Source organism: Bos indicus, chromosome 5 (assembly GCF_029378745.1).
Source record: "Bos indicus isolate NIAB-ARS_2022 breed Sahiwal x Tharparkar chromosome 5, NIAB-ARS_B.indTharparkar_mat_pri_1.0, whole genome shotgun sequence".
NCBI classification, from domain to species: domain Eukaryota; kingdom Metazoa; phylum Chordata; class Mammalia; order Artiodactyla; family Bovidae; genus Bos; species Bos indicus.
Window position 1 is genome coordinate 112,804,728 of NC_091764.1, and position 14,560 is coordinate 112,819,287.

At 38.4% G+C, this 14,560-nt stretch overlaps 1 protein-coding gene across 1 annotated transcript in view; it reads left to right on the top strand.

Annotated features, from left to right (window-relative positions):
- EP300 (E1A binding protein p300) overlaps positions 1 to 14,560 on the top strand; it is a 63,886-nt gene that overhangs the window by 616 nt on the left and 48,710 nt on the right. The window lies entirely within an intron of this gene.

The following is a 14,560-nucleotide window of genomic DNA, read 5'->3' on the forward strand; positions in this document are numbered from 1 at the left end:
ATTCTTGGTTTTACTTGTTTGTGTGTGTGAGATCCAGGATTTCAGGCTTGATGTGAAGTTAAACGTCAAACTTGAAATTTGGTATGAATTATTTTACTAACCATTCCTAGCTCCCTCCGCCCCCTTATTTGCTTTAAAAATCAATATGGAGCGCAGTTCATTTTATCTCTCTCATTTCTTTGGTGCCAGACCAAAATGTCTGAAATTCTGGGGTTTTAGGTTGGAAGAGAGCAGAGGCATTTTCTTTGCAATTTGTAGTTACTTTCTCTCTGGGAAGAGTTGGGGGGTTAACTGATTCTATGGAGTTATATACTTGGAAATCAAGACTAGATATTGAAAGAGTCCCAATCAAGAACTGCCCACATAAACTGATCATAGAAGAATTTAAAATGTGTGTTAAGTTTTGTATTTGTGGGTTTTGTCTTTTTACATTTTAAACAATGTATGGGGATCCAGATTGCAGTTTAAAAAAACTTCAAATTTTTTACTTCACTCAGTTGTGGACCAGCCTTTTGTCAAGAGAAATGAGACTTGTATCATTCCCTTCTCAGAGTGAGTTTGGTGCTATCCTGATGGGCACCGACCTTCTCTTTGGCTTGTCATAGTTGTTTGAGGTGCCAGGATAATGAAGACGAAGAATGGCTGGCCATCTGACAGTCTACAAGATGTTCCCCTTTACTACGGAGCATCTCTTTAACACCCTGAGAAAACAGGCTCGACGTCATCCCTCCATCTGCCAGTGATAGTGCATAATGGAGTTAAATGTACCCTCTGAGTTTGTAGAGAACTTATAAGCGCGGTTCTAAGTAGGTTTCCTTTCAGTGGGTGAAAAGGTAAGGATATGGCAAAATGCTGTGGATTTTTTGCTTTTATAAGATGTATCCTGAGTTTAAGATAACCTGCAAAGATTGAGGATTTTTGCAGAGTTCCTCTGCTTCAGGCTTGTAACATTGACAGTACATGAACTTTGATCTGTCCTCATTCCTTGAAGTTTCTGTAGTCTTCAGGGATTATTTTTTTTAACCTGTTTTTTCCCTCAGAATTCCTACACGTATTGAGTATCGTATTCCTTTGCGCTTATTAAAATGTCGCTCGGGACGACTTTCACCTTAACTTTAGACTCATTTTCCACCTGTAGATTTGTGTGTTGTTTCTTTAGTTTTTGTGTACTGTGGTAGTTTTTGCTGATTAGTTTTTGTGTAATATGGTAATAGATTTGAGTTAGCCAGTGACTGGGGATATTGTAAAGAAAACTTTTTACCTGTACTATTTTGCCAATTCCTCATTTAAGCAGTTTAGTCTTGGGAGTACTGCAAGGCCTGAAAGGAGACTGCTCTGTTGTTCAGATACTTCTGTTCAGGTTGATCTGTGCACTTGGTAACTTTAACTTACTTTGGTAGTGTTTCACCTGACTTATACACAGAAACTGTTTTGCTACTTTAAATACCTGTGAATAATTGTAAGAGTACTAAATGTATCAAGTAGGTTTTTATATAAAAAAAAAATTTCCTCAACATTGAGATTTAACTCAGTCTTAGTATTAAGAGTTTATCTTAATTACTTTACTCTAAATTTTGTAGTGAAGATTGATTTTTGTACCCCTGCCCCGCCCCACTTAAGATTCTAATCCAGGAATTGTTTGGTATCTAATTTTTAATCCTAACCAGTCTGGATTTTTTGATTGGGGCTGGAGGAAGGATATACTGTCCCCCTGTGAACTTCACATTGGGCACCATTGTATTTCTATCGATTGATTGTTTTACATCCAGCACGGTGTAGTTTTAAGTTTGCAGATAACTTTAATAGAAACATTTCACTCTTTAAAACTTTACATTTTAAACTTGTAACTTCTGAATTTTTAGAGTTGCCACCCTAGGTAGTTTATAAATGTGAATGTAAATTATGCCTCAGTACTTACTGATTGATTTTATCTAGAACTGTTCAAAATGATCCCCGAATTCTAGACTCCAGAAACTTTTTTTAAATGGTTGAGGCTTGCAGTTTTAATAGTGTACGTGTACCTGCCAAGAGTGTTTGCATGTGCCAGTTTTATAGGGAAGAAAGTTGGAACACAATTGGGTTGACATGCTAAAGCATTACAAAACAGAATTAGTGCTTTAATCTCCAAATTTGAACTTCTAAGGTTATCCACTGATGCAGAATGAAAATGACTTATTTAATTCTCAGAGATTCTTCTAAAAGATTTTCCAGGTTGATTGTAGTAGCTTGAATTAAGTTCAAGTTTTACATGTCAAAATGAGGAGAAAGAGAACTACAGCTTTTGCATCTTTATGGTCTTGTCTCAATATTCGCACATGATCCATTGAAATTTTTACGTAACTTGGTATGGTTAGATCAGAATTATTTGAGAAATCAAATGACTTTCTGTCCTACCACATCTGTTACCGCCCTACATCATAAAAGCATTTGTAAAAAAAATTGTTTTGGTAAAATTATTGACCAGAATAGTTAATATGTAAGTCCTACAAATATTTCTTGAACCTGTTTTGGTAATACCTTGAGTGGCGGGAAAGATGGGGATGATGCGTTGCCTTCATTGCTCACTGGACGTGTTCTAGCACTGCTTTGTGTACATTGGATGCTGTATGGCCAGAGTCGGGAAAGAGGCATGACAGCATGATCTGGTGTGTTTAGTAGGCTCTTTCTGGTCTTGATACAGTTTTGTGGCTCTGCGTGTACTCTGTGTCAGAATTAGCTTGGATTTTATGCCCATTTTCATTTTGAAGGCAAAGGACAGCTATAGCTGCATTTGAACACTAGATTATGGTACGTAATGGATTTTTTGTGTGTGTGGCAAGGATTTTTTAAATGTCTGTTTTTTTCTCAGGACACCCTTGTGTCTTAGTGGTTTATCATCAAAGAAAATATTTTTGATTGGAGACTCTCCTTTCTAGCTCTTACACCGGTGATACTATGTTTTAATTTTATTTTGGGGGCATGAAGGTTTGCTTGAGAGTTCTGCTTCTGACGTTTTTGAGTTATGGCTGTTCAGTCCAGCAAAGTATTGCTGACCTTGTGTTAAGTTAAATTTCAAAACATTTTAAGTGCCTTAAACTCTGGCAATTGCTTATTCTTAAGACTTTGTAAGTTCATTTATAAGGCTCCCAGAAAGTTGTCTGTGGTTGATAGTAAGATAAGATGACGTTAAGTTGTAAATCTTGTGTGTGTTACAGTAGGGTTCCCTTTTTCAGCTAGAGTTCACATTATTTTGTGGAGGTAAGAAATGCATTGCCATGTCCAGCGATTGGATGAAGGGGAGGGAGGAAAGGGTTTCTGCCTTGGTTGCCTTTTGGCATTGTTTTCTGTTTTACTTTGCTTTTGAACCTTCTCCTTAGTCTGTTCTGTAAAACGGAGGGGAATTAAAACAAAAAGTTGAATATTAGTGCATAGTGGGTTTGTAAGAACAGTAAGCGGTAAATAGGAAAGAGAGTAGGAAGAATGTTGCAGATACAAGTGGGAGTGTAAAAAGCTTCTTCCTGGTATATTTACAAAAACAATTCAAGAGTTATTCTGCCAGTTCTTACACCCAAGAATTAATGGAAAAATAAGACATCTTGTTTGGTGTGATTTAAATTTTAAGGTTTCCTCCTTTGAGAATTTCTGAAGTTGATATTTTTTCCCCCCCGTATGGCAAGGCATTAAGAGAAATTAATGGGCAAGCTGAAACTTAAATTATGCCACGTGTAAAATATTTAAAACATTGGCTATTGCAGATGATTTTTTTTTAATTAGATGGATAGTAGTTTTCTTCTAAAATTTTAATGGGAAAATTTTTTATTACTGCTCAGTTCTTGAAAAAGATTTAAGAGAATAAATATTGAGCTTTTAAGGCCTATTCTGAACAATTTGGATATCATTTGTTTTTGAATGTACATTTTTTAAAATAAATGCCCCCAACGTCAATTAGGAGTAATTTAGTTGAGAATGTAAATTTTGACTAATAGGGAAAAAAGTGAAATGTACACTACTGGGAAAGTGAGTGGCTGAGAGAATGGGTTTTAGAGTCTAACTAGCGGAGTTCAAATCCCAGGCCTGCCTTTATTAACTGTGTGCCTTAGGCCAGTTACTTAATCTTTCTGTCTCAGCTTCCTCACCTGTAGTGCCCAATGTGTAGGATTGTGGTGAGGAGTAAATGAGAGTTCTCTTTATTAAATGCTTAGAGTAGAGACTTCCCTGGTGGGCCACTGGCTAAGACTCTGTGGTCCCAATGCAGGCAGCCTGGGTTCGATCCCTGGTTGGGGAACTAGATCCTACATGCTGCAGCTGAGACCAGGCACAGCCAAATAACTAAATGAAATAAATAAATATTAAAAACGCTTAGGGTGGTGCTTGCTGTAATATAGCATGAGCTTATTAAGTGTTAAGTGTTTTTAACCTTACTGCTAAATATACCCCACAAAAGCAGTTCTAGGTATGTTTTTTAATGGATATACAGATAGGTTGGCTAAAGATAATGAGAGAGTAGTCTTAAAAGTAAGGCTTATGGTGCAGAGTTAGCCTATACATCATCTACTCAAATGTGAAGTTTTTTGAGAATATAATATGGCAGCAGAGATTTAAGAGTATATGTGTGTGTGTGTGTGTGTGTGTGTGTGTGTGTATACACACACACACATACACTGTCACATATTGAAGGCAGTTAAGAAAGATTGTTCTTACTGGAAATGCTCAAGGTAAGAATGTCTTTTTTTCTAAAGAATCGTGTGGTTGAGCATTTTTTATTTATCTGGATTTTAAAACTTTCTTAAAGGAGGAGGAAGAAAAGTAGAAGGAGCAGGGTACAGCTTTTCAGTATTTTTGGCCACACCCAATAAGAACTACAGTTTATATGGAGAACCAGAGACCCTGTCTCAGCAAGTGAACAAACAGTACTTATCCTGCTTATTTCTTGTGATCTACTCTGATATTTTCTGTTGCATTTTATTTTTTTAAAAAGTGGTGGTTGTGATCCACTACATTGATTTCATGACCCACCATGGCTTGTGGCTCATGACTAGTATTTGAAAAATACTAGTTTAAAAGAGTTGACAGTCTGCCAGTTAGTTGTCCTGTGTTGGACCAACATTTTCTGTGTGCCAGGCATTTATCCTCAGAATGAGGAATATTGTGGTAATCCAGAAAGTCATGGACCCTTCCTTCCTGGGGTTTGCAGATAAGGGGAGGAGAACAACATTCAAGTCTGATGGGGCCAGTATTGTATTTGGGAAGTACAGTGTACAGTGGGAGAAATGGGGGTACCTAACCTGTAGCTACTATTGCTCTGGTGGCTGTCTTTGAAGAAACTGGAATCTGATCTTGGGATTTGAAGGATAGACAGGGCTGCTAAGAGTGAACCCAGGTTAAGGAGAAGAGTCTGGTCTGTCAGGGAATCTTTGCATGTCATCTAGTTGGGGGACAGCAAGAAATATAACTGCATAAGTTAGCAAGGGGTCAGTCATACAGGACTTACTGGCGTTACTGCTTACTAGAGTTTAGACTTTCCATTTTAGCTTTTTTAAATGTATAGACAGAATTGTACCTTAGAGTCTAAGGCTTAGATGATTGACAAATGAGGAATGGTTTGGAAAGGAAAAGGAGAAAATAGGGAGACCAGTGAGATAACTGTTTCAGAATTCCAGCTGTGATGAGAGTGGCCCGGATTAGTAGATGAAAAGAAGTGAGGTTTGAGGGGGCATGGGTGGTCAGCAGAGCTTGGTGATTAATTAAATGTCAGGATATTGCCAGAGAGGGAAATTCCCAGATTTCAGGCTTGGACAGCAGGATTGATGAGGATGTCATTTACTGAGACAGCAAGCATAGGAAGAGATGTGTGTGGGTATGGATGGGGGAGGGGTTTTGATGAGTTAAATTTTGCACATTTTGAAGTTGTGCAATTCTCCTGAATTGAGTAGTCACTATTTTCATTTGGAAAACTTTTCATTTCAGCTAACAAACATTGACTGCCTACCGAGTTATAAGTGCTCGCACATAAAGATGAAGCAAGGTGCAGTGTCTGGTTTCAAAGCCTTTAGAATCTGCTGGAATTGGTATACATATCTACACAGTTTTCCCATAAGTTATACTCTGATACAAGTTGTTAAAATGGGTTAGATGAAGGCAGAGGATAGGGATTATTTCTTTCTTGACATGTACAGCTGCTATATTTATTTATTTTTGGCCACACTGGGTCTCTGTTGCTGCAGGCAGGCTTTCTCTCGTTGCAGGGAACGGGGGCTTCTCTGTCGGTGCACGGGCTTCTCTGTCGGTGCACGGGCTTCTCTTGTTGGGAAACACAAGCTCTAGGTGCACGGGCTCAGTAGTTGGCTACTTGCTGGCTCTAGGTTGAGTGGGCTTCAGCCGTTGTGGCTCACAGACTCAGTAATCATGGCATGTGGGCTTAGTTGCTCCGAGGCATGTGGAATATTCCTGGACCAGGGATCGAACTTATGTCCCCTGCACTGGCAGGTGGATTCTTATCCACTGTGCCACCAGGTAAGTCCAGGGATTATTTTTGACAGAATGGGTTTGAAGTATTAGGGGAAAAACTTCATAGAGGAAATGTATATTTGAATAAGGGTAGGAGAGCATGACCTACCTTTTTTTAGAAGTAGGGAAAGTTGGGAATTTCCTGGCGGTCCAGTGGTTAGGACTCCTGCACTTTCACTGCCAAGGGCCTGGGTTCAGTCTCTCAGCAGGGAACTAAGATCCTGCAAACCGCATGGGCCAGTTAAAAAAAAAAAACAAAAAACAAGAAGTAGGGAAAGTTGGAATGGTATTTCAGGTGGAACAAACATAAGTGGTTTATATGTGACCGGAACACAGACTATATGGTGGAATGTTTTCATAGGCGACAGATGGGAAAGGATGTTAGGGTCCTATTTTGAAAAAGACAGAAATGTGCTAAGGAATTTGACATTTATCTCACCATCAGGATAAACATTTTATGAGAATAGTGGCATGGTCAGGGGAAGAGTAGTTCCAGAAGCCTTGTACGGAATCGGTAACAGCGACAGAACCTAATGGCTGGAAGACCTAGGGTTTGTCGTTTATCTCTTGGACATGCACATATCTTTTGTCTTTGAGGGTTTTGGTAAGTTGTAATTTTCAAAGTGAATTGTTTATTTTCTTAAGATCCAAGTTTTGTTACCAGTTGTTTGTCATACATGTAGAAAATACAGCTGATTAAAAAAAGTCATGCTCCTCTTTTTCTTTACAGATGTACAGTTTCTAGGAGGCTTTTTTTTTTTTTTTTTTTTAAGAAAAGAGTATGATAGCTTCTCTAGGAGTCCCCTAGGCATTCCCTTGGAACAAACTCCAATTAGGCAAACAAATCCAGCCCTCAGAGCAAAGCTTCTCTTAAGATGTTACTATACTCAAAATCAAGAAATGATCAGTGGTAGTTATGTTAGCATGCTGTTGAGGCTTAATATAAACATGTAATTGAGTTGATTGGTAAAGTGGGTATTTATTGAAATGAAAATAATAGTGTCCTCATCTTTTTAATTTCACACCAAGAAATATCATAAATATGTTAGGGTTAAGAATAAAACTTCAGGTCAGTCACTTTGCAAAGTATAGGTACACCTTTTGATGTCATGGTTGCAAGACTGTTAAGAATGCATATTTTGAAAATTAATACGTGCTTTTGCCTGTTGGCTTTCGAAATTCAGCACCAGCCAACATGCATAGCTGTATGATCCTATAAAACTTAATATTGATTATCGTCTTTGATCAAACTTGTATCTTACGAAACAGATGTTTCGTAAAGTAGTAGAAGTCTTACCTGTCTCTCCAGCATGGATTTTTTTTTTTATATATATATAATTTTTGGCTGTGCTGGGTCTTTGTTGCTGCAAAGGCTTTTCTCTAGTCGCAATGTGTGGGCTTCTCATTGCAGTGACTTTTATTGCAGAGTACAGGCTCTGGGGTGCACATGCATGGGCTTCCGTAGCTGTGGCTCTTGGGCTCTTAGGGCACGGGCTCGGTAGTTGCAGTGCATGGGCTTAGTTGTGGGATCTTCCCAGATCAGGGATTGAACCCATGTCTCCTGTTTTGGCAGGCAGGTTCTTTACCACTGAGCCACCACGGAACACCCACTGTGAATATTTCATTACATTTTTTAGTGTTCCTTTAAGCTCAGTATTGTAGTTTTGAGTGTCTGTGATCTTTTCCTTGACAGGTGGGTTTTTATGGTTAGATTAATTCTGCTTCATCTACAGAGTATTAAAATACTTACGAATTACAGTACTGAATAGAAGTTATCTATCATGAAGTTTACAAAATTGCCTCGATTTTAAAGGCCAACATTGTGCTTTTTTAAGCACCCAAAACAGCTGAGTTAATTTAAGAATAGAAGTGCCCCAAACCATTAAGGAGAGATCTTTGTGAGATTGATAGTTTCATATCTAGCCAAACCGTTTTCAGAATTATTAAAGTTCTGTAGATTTGACTTTCATCTCCAATCCCTGTTTTTTTAAAACCTCAGCTCTCTGCCCACCTCGTCACTCACCTGGCTCCCCTTCAGTTTGCTGTGGCTCAGTTCCTCTCCACTCTTAACTTGTCCCGTTCCTACTCGTCCTCTGGCCCCACCACAGGGATGAAAGAAAGGTTTTGAGATCTGGATTGTACATTAATTTAAAGGCACTTTTAATATCACCAGGGAAGTCCTTTAATATCACAGAGAAAGCTAGCTTAAAGGAGTGGATGGATAGATTCTGTCTTTTGAGCAGATACTTGCAAATTGACTAGTTTTAGAATAATTTGTACAGGTATTTCGCTTAATGTACACAGTTTAAGAGAACTGAGTTTTTATTTGAATTCAGCTTACCTGAAGTACAAAAAATAAGCCTGTTTATTCAGCAAATAAAGTTTGAACTTTCTAAATGGGGAAAAAAATTAGTAAGTGCAAGAGATTCTCTTATGCAGTAGAATTAGATTTTGAGCCAACGTTATTTCAGTTTTGCATCCTAGTTTGTAGTTTTAAACTTTTCTTTATACTCAGACAATCCACTGTTTGGGATTATATTGTTAGTAATCCTAATTTTGAAAGTTATACTTCAGTTATATATTTCACAGTAGTGAATGTCTGCCCAATTTCTCAGCTAAGTATTTATTGTACAAGAGATGATACAGTTAAATCTGCTGTGAGGACCACAGAAATAGAGAAGACACCAAGGGTAATCTACAGAATCAGAATGTAAGAATGAAAGGGTGTTTTGACTCAACACTAGTTTCCTACATGTTCAGTCCAAATTCATTTTTGTTTAAATTGTCACATTTCTTATCCACGGTCCATTGGCTGAACCTAATGTATTATGCTAAGCTTTTCAAACCAGGTTAAAATCTGTCCTGTTCGGCTCATTTTGTGCCACCATGTTTGGACTGAATGTATACTCAGGTGAAGAAACATTATTTTTTACCACATCGCCTGGCATTTGGGATCTTACTTCCCCAACCCAGGGTTGAAACAAGCCCGCTGCAATGGAAGCGATGGACCATGGACCTCCAAGGAAGTCCCGAAGAAGCATTTTACTCAAAGTTCTTTTGTATTTGAGCATCTGAGAACTGTATATGGAAACCTGTCAATAAACTATTTGATAGAAGCAGCCTGCTGTTGATGTTGATCGGTTGATACTTTGAAAAGTAAGCAGGAAACATCTTACAGGATAAGACGTTCAAGTTGTTCGTGATACTATTCTACAGTGTTTGTCATGGGATACTTTAAAGGTAATGGGATAAATTTCAGATTTATACATTTCTAATCAAAGAAAAAGGGGAGTCAGCAAATTAAATATGTTAGAGGCTCACCTTAGTATCTAGAAAAAGTTCTCTCTGTCATTTACTATCTTAACTTCCTATTTCTCAGTCCACTGCAGTCTGGCTTATGCGCTTCACTGCTCTTAACTTAGACCACCAACTATCTCCTGTTATCTATATTCAGTGAATTCTCTCTCAAGCATGGAACACCACGAACATTGCCTTCTTGGAACCTGGTTTCCAGGACAGTATTCCTGGTAGATGGACTGGAGGAGGATGTTGAATTTTAGCATCCTTTGCTGGTAAGATCATTGTCCTTTAAATACGGGCATGTCCAGGTTATCCAAGAGAGTAACTTCAGAGTCATTCCTCTCTTTTTCTCTCCGTAACCCCCTAACTACAGTTAGAGAGTTCTTCTGGTAGACCTCTTTGATGCCCCTTTAGCAGCAGCCTCCTCACCAGTCTGCCTTACTCTAGACTTGTCTGTCGATTTATTTTTCATCTTCTTTGTCTGAGTGAGCTAGAGCATGAAGATTTGTTCATATCCTGAAAAGTGAAAGTGGCTCAGTCCTGTCTGACTCTTTGCGACCCCATGGGCTGTATTAAGTCCGTGAAATTCTTCAGGCCAGAACACTGGAATGGGTAGCCGTTCCCTTCTGCAGGGATCTTCCGCACCCAGGGATCGAACCAAGGTCTCCCACATTGCAGGCAGATTCTTTAACAGCTGAGCCATCAAGAAAGCCCAGGAATACTGGAGTCGGTAGCCTATCCCTTCTCCAGTGGATCTTCCCAACCCAGAAATTGAACCGGGGTCTCCTGCATTGCAGGTGAGTTCTTTACCAGCTGAGCTACCAGGGAAGCCCTTTATTCATGTCATATTTTGCTTAAAACTCTTCAGTTGGGAAATTCTTCTCTTTACAGTAAAAATCCCAAGGTATTAACGTTAAGGATCTTCTAGGTTGCTGCTTTTATTTGTTTAGCACGTAAATTTATTTATTTATATATTATATATATATATTTATATATTATTTATATATATATAAATATATATATATAAAAATAAATTTACGTGCTAAACAAATAAAAGCAGCAACCTAGAAGATCCTTAACGTTAATACCTTGGGATTTTTACTGTAAAGAGTATATATATATATATATATATATATATATATATATATATATATATAAATACGTATTTATTCAGCTGATCTGACTAATCCCTGTGAAGGGCAAGTTGAGATGGGGGCCTCAGAAGGTGATTTATTTGAACGTTTATATTTTTCCTTTCCTTGAACGAAAAGGAAGAAGCTGAGGAGCTTAGTAAGAGTCGTGGATTGAGGCTGGTCAGTATTGAGACCCACTGTTCAGTATTTGTTTAAATCCTGGCATTTAAATTTCTAATTATTTTTCCCTTGCACCTTCATACATACTACTTTTTGTTTGGGATTTGCTTTTCTACTAGTTGTAGATCATTGGGTTTTATTTCTGTTTATGACAAACTGGTTAAAGACATAATATCTCATTTTTAGTAATCTTTTTCCTATATGCTGCTCATGAACTTGCAACCAGGTTTTTTTCTGGGAAGCCCCTTGCAGAAGAACCTAATGGGGAAAGTTTGGAAGTTTGATTGTTAAAGTAAAACCCTCGTATTACATTTATTGAGCTTTAGTACTCCTAACCCTTTGGGGTTTCCCTGTTGGCTCAGTGGGTAAAGAGTCTGCCTGCAGTGTAGGAGAGACAGGTTTGATCCTTGGGTTGGGAGGATGCCTTGGAGAAGGAATTGGCAACCCACTCCAGTATTCTTAGCTGAAAAATCCCATGGACAGAGGAGCCTGGCAGGCTGCAGTACAAAGGGTCTCGAAGAGACAGATGCAACTGAGCACACCTCTTATCTTAACTCTACCAGTATAGAACTGATACAGTTTGGGTAATTTTTCTTAGTCTGTAAATATTTAAGTTTTTATTAAAAAATGTTTTCTCAGTTTAAAAATGTTCAGAAAAGTTATACTTCTCATAAGGTTGACTACTACTCTAAAACAACTGCTAAAAATGAAGTCTATTTGCTTACTTACATAGAACATTCAGCTGGAATCCACGGGCTTTAATAGAGTCCCTATTCAGTAACAAAATAGTACAATCTCAGGGAAGCCGGTGATGGATCACTAACTGCACCTATAAAATGAGAGAATCAGTCATTTCTGATCTTGGGCCCTCCCTGGCAGGGACTGGGTTCTCTAAGAGGCCTGAGGAAAATGCATCTTCGCTCTCCCAATTCCTCCCCACCCCATGTGTGCTGTGCTCAGTCTCTCCAGTCATGTCTGACTCTTTTCGACCCTATGGACTGTAGCCCACCAGGCTCCTCTGTCCATGGGCTTCTCCAGGCAAGAATACTGGAGTGGGTTGCCATGCCCTCCTCCAGGGGATCTTCCCCACCCAGAGATTGAACCTGTGTCTCTTGAGTCTCCTGCATTGGCAGGTGGGTTCTTTACCACCAGCGCCACCTGGGAAGCCCAGTATGTTTCTGCTTTTATATTTTGTCTGTTTCCAAGTAAACACTACTAGGTGATCTGAGGATCCTTTGCTCAGTCCCACCTGGTATATAACTTTTAAAAGAGGGTTAATGAATTTACATGTTTTTTAATAGGCACATACATTTATATACTTTGGAATTTTACTTTTTTTGTTTTTAAATATGTAAGAACCATCTCGTTCTTTAAAAAAAAAACACCATTCATTCATGGGGGTAGAATAAGTAGCCTTTTGATAGAAGAGGTAACATGAGCTCAGTTGGAAAGTAATTGGTAAATTAAGTCAGCTTATAAGAATTAGGTTTTAAACCCCAGGTATTTGGACCCCTTGAACTGTGCTGTTAGGTACCAGTGATGGCTGATGGCATTTGGGAATCCTAAATGTGCAGAACTCTGAGGCACAATCAGACTAGCTCAGAACAGTCAGTGGTAATCAAATGAAATAGTAAGATCTGTTTAGTCGTGGGTCAAAGTAGATGCGACTCTCAAGCCTTCTTTGCTGTGCAGGCTTTTCCCTGACTTCGGTGAGCGGGGCTGTTCTGCTCGCAGTGCGCAGGCTTCTCACCTTCTTGGGGAGGACGGGCTGTAGGTGCGCAGGCTTCCTTAGTTGTGGCCTAGGGGCTTAGTTACCCTGTAGCATGTGGAATCTTCCCGGATTCAGGGATTGGCAGGCGGATTCTTTACCACTGAGCCACCAGGGAAGCCTGTGACACTCTAGCATAGTCTTCCAAATTTAATTAATTTAATCATTGAAAATAACAAGTTTTAAGGAAAGGTTAAGAGAACTTTTATAAATTTGTAAATCACCCAATCAGATATAAATATAGTGTGCAGTTCCAGAATTGCTGGAAACGTTTATTATCATATTCATTTATTGAGTATATGTGAGGTGCTATGGGAAATGTAAATGTTAAATGAGACCCTTACCTTTCAATACTTAAAATTTGGTAGAGAAGAGCACACAAATATTTAGCTATAACAACAGGTAGAAGATAGGAAGTACATAATTGAGGTTGTAACAGTGAAACATCTTAGAAAATAGGAGTACTTGAATCAGACTGAGTTGAAACCTGAGTGGATCTTTTGTAGTGATCACTGAATTAGGTCAATTGAAAATATAGGATTGCCATTAAAAGAATAACCCTATAACGATTGTCAAGGTCTACCAGCGTTAGCTTTCCTGTCTGCTTCACAGTGGAGCCTAACTTTGTAATGAGATGTTGAATATTTTGAAACAGTAACCAAGTGCAGCAGATTGGCTGTAGTACAGGTTAAGTTAAATCCTCAAGGTGAGGGCCTGGAATAAGGCTTCTGTATTACTGAAGTTGGTATCTCCTCAATACTACTTCTGAGATTCTTGGAGGATTAATGAGAATAATGTATTTATTGAGGAAATGTAGACAATATGACACATTGAAAATGCCTTATAAAAAGTTGTTTTTGTTATTATAAGCTAGTTATAAGCTAGTCTTACCTCCTAATAGAGTGATGATTCTATTGAATAATAGGTAACATTTTCATAGTTCTTAATATGTGCCAAGCACTACTATAAATACTTATATTGTCAAATTCTCACAAATAATCCATGAAGTGGCTACTTCTCCTGTTGTGGAAACTAGGTTCTTCTGTGTATACTTTAAAATAGTCTTGTCTGGTGATTTGAAAAATTGTTAGGTTGTTTTTTTTGTGGGGGGGTGGTGTTGCTTGGCATTTGGGATCTTAGTTCCCCAATCAGGGGTGGAACCAATGGCCCCTTGCAGTGGAAGCATAGACTTAACCACTGGACTGCCAGGGAAGTCCCCTGTTAAAATTTTGATTGGCCTTGCATTGAATCTATAGGTCAATATTGGGGAAGAGTTGATGTCTTTATGTAATATTGAAGATCTGTACCCATATGTTTTGTGATGTTACTCTGTTCATTTAGATGGTCTTTAGTTTCATAGTTCACGTGTATCTTCTAATACTATTGTCAGGTTCCCCCCCCCCCCCATTTCTTAAATTATTTCTAATCATTTTTTACTGATATACAGAAAATGCAATTTAATTTGCTAACCTCTTACTATTTCCACTTCTTTGCCTTGGAATTTCACTGTTGACAGGTGTATTGTTTGCATACAGTAAGTTATGTTTCTTCCTTTTCAGTCTTGACTCATGAATATTTCTTGTATTATTGCTTTGACTAGAGACTCCAGTTCAGCACTGAATAGAAATGGTTGTTTTGGGTATCTTTGTCTTGTTCTGATGCTAAAGAGGCTGTTTTTAATGTTGGTGCGTTA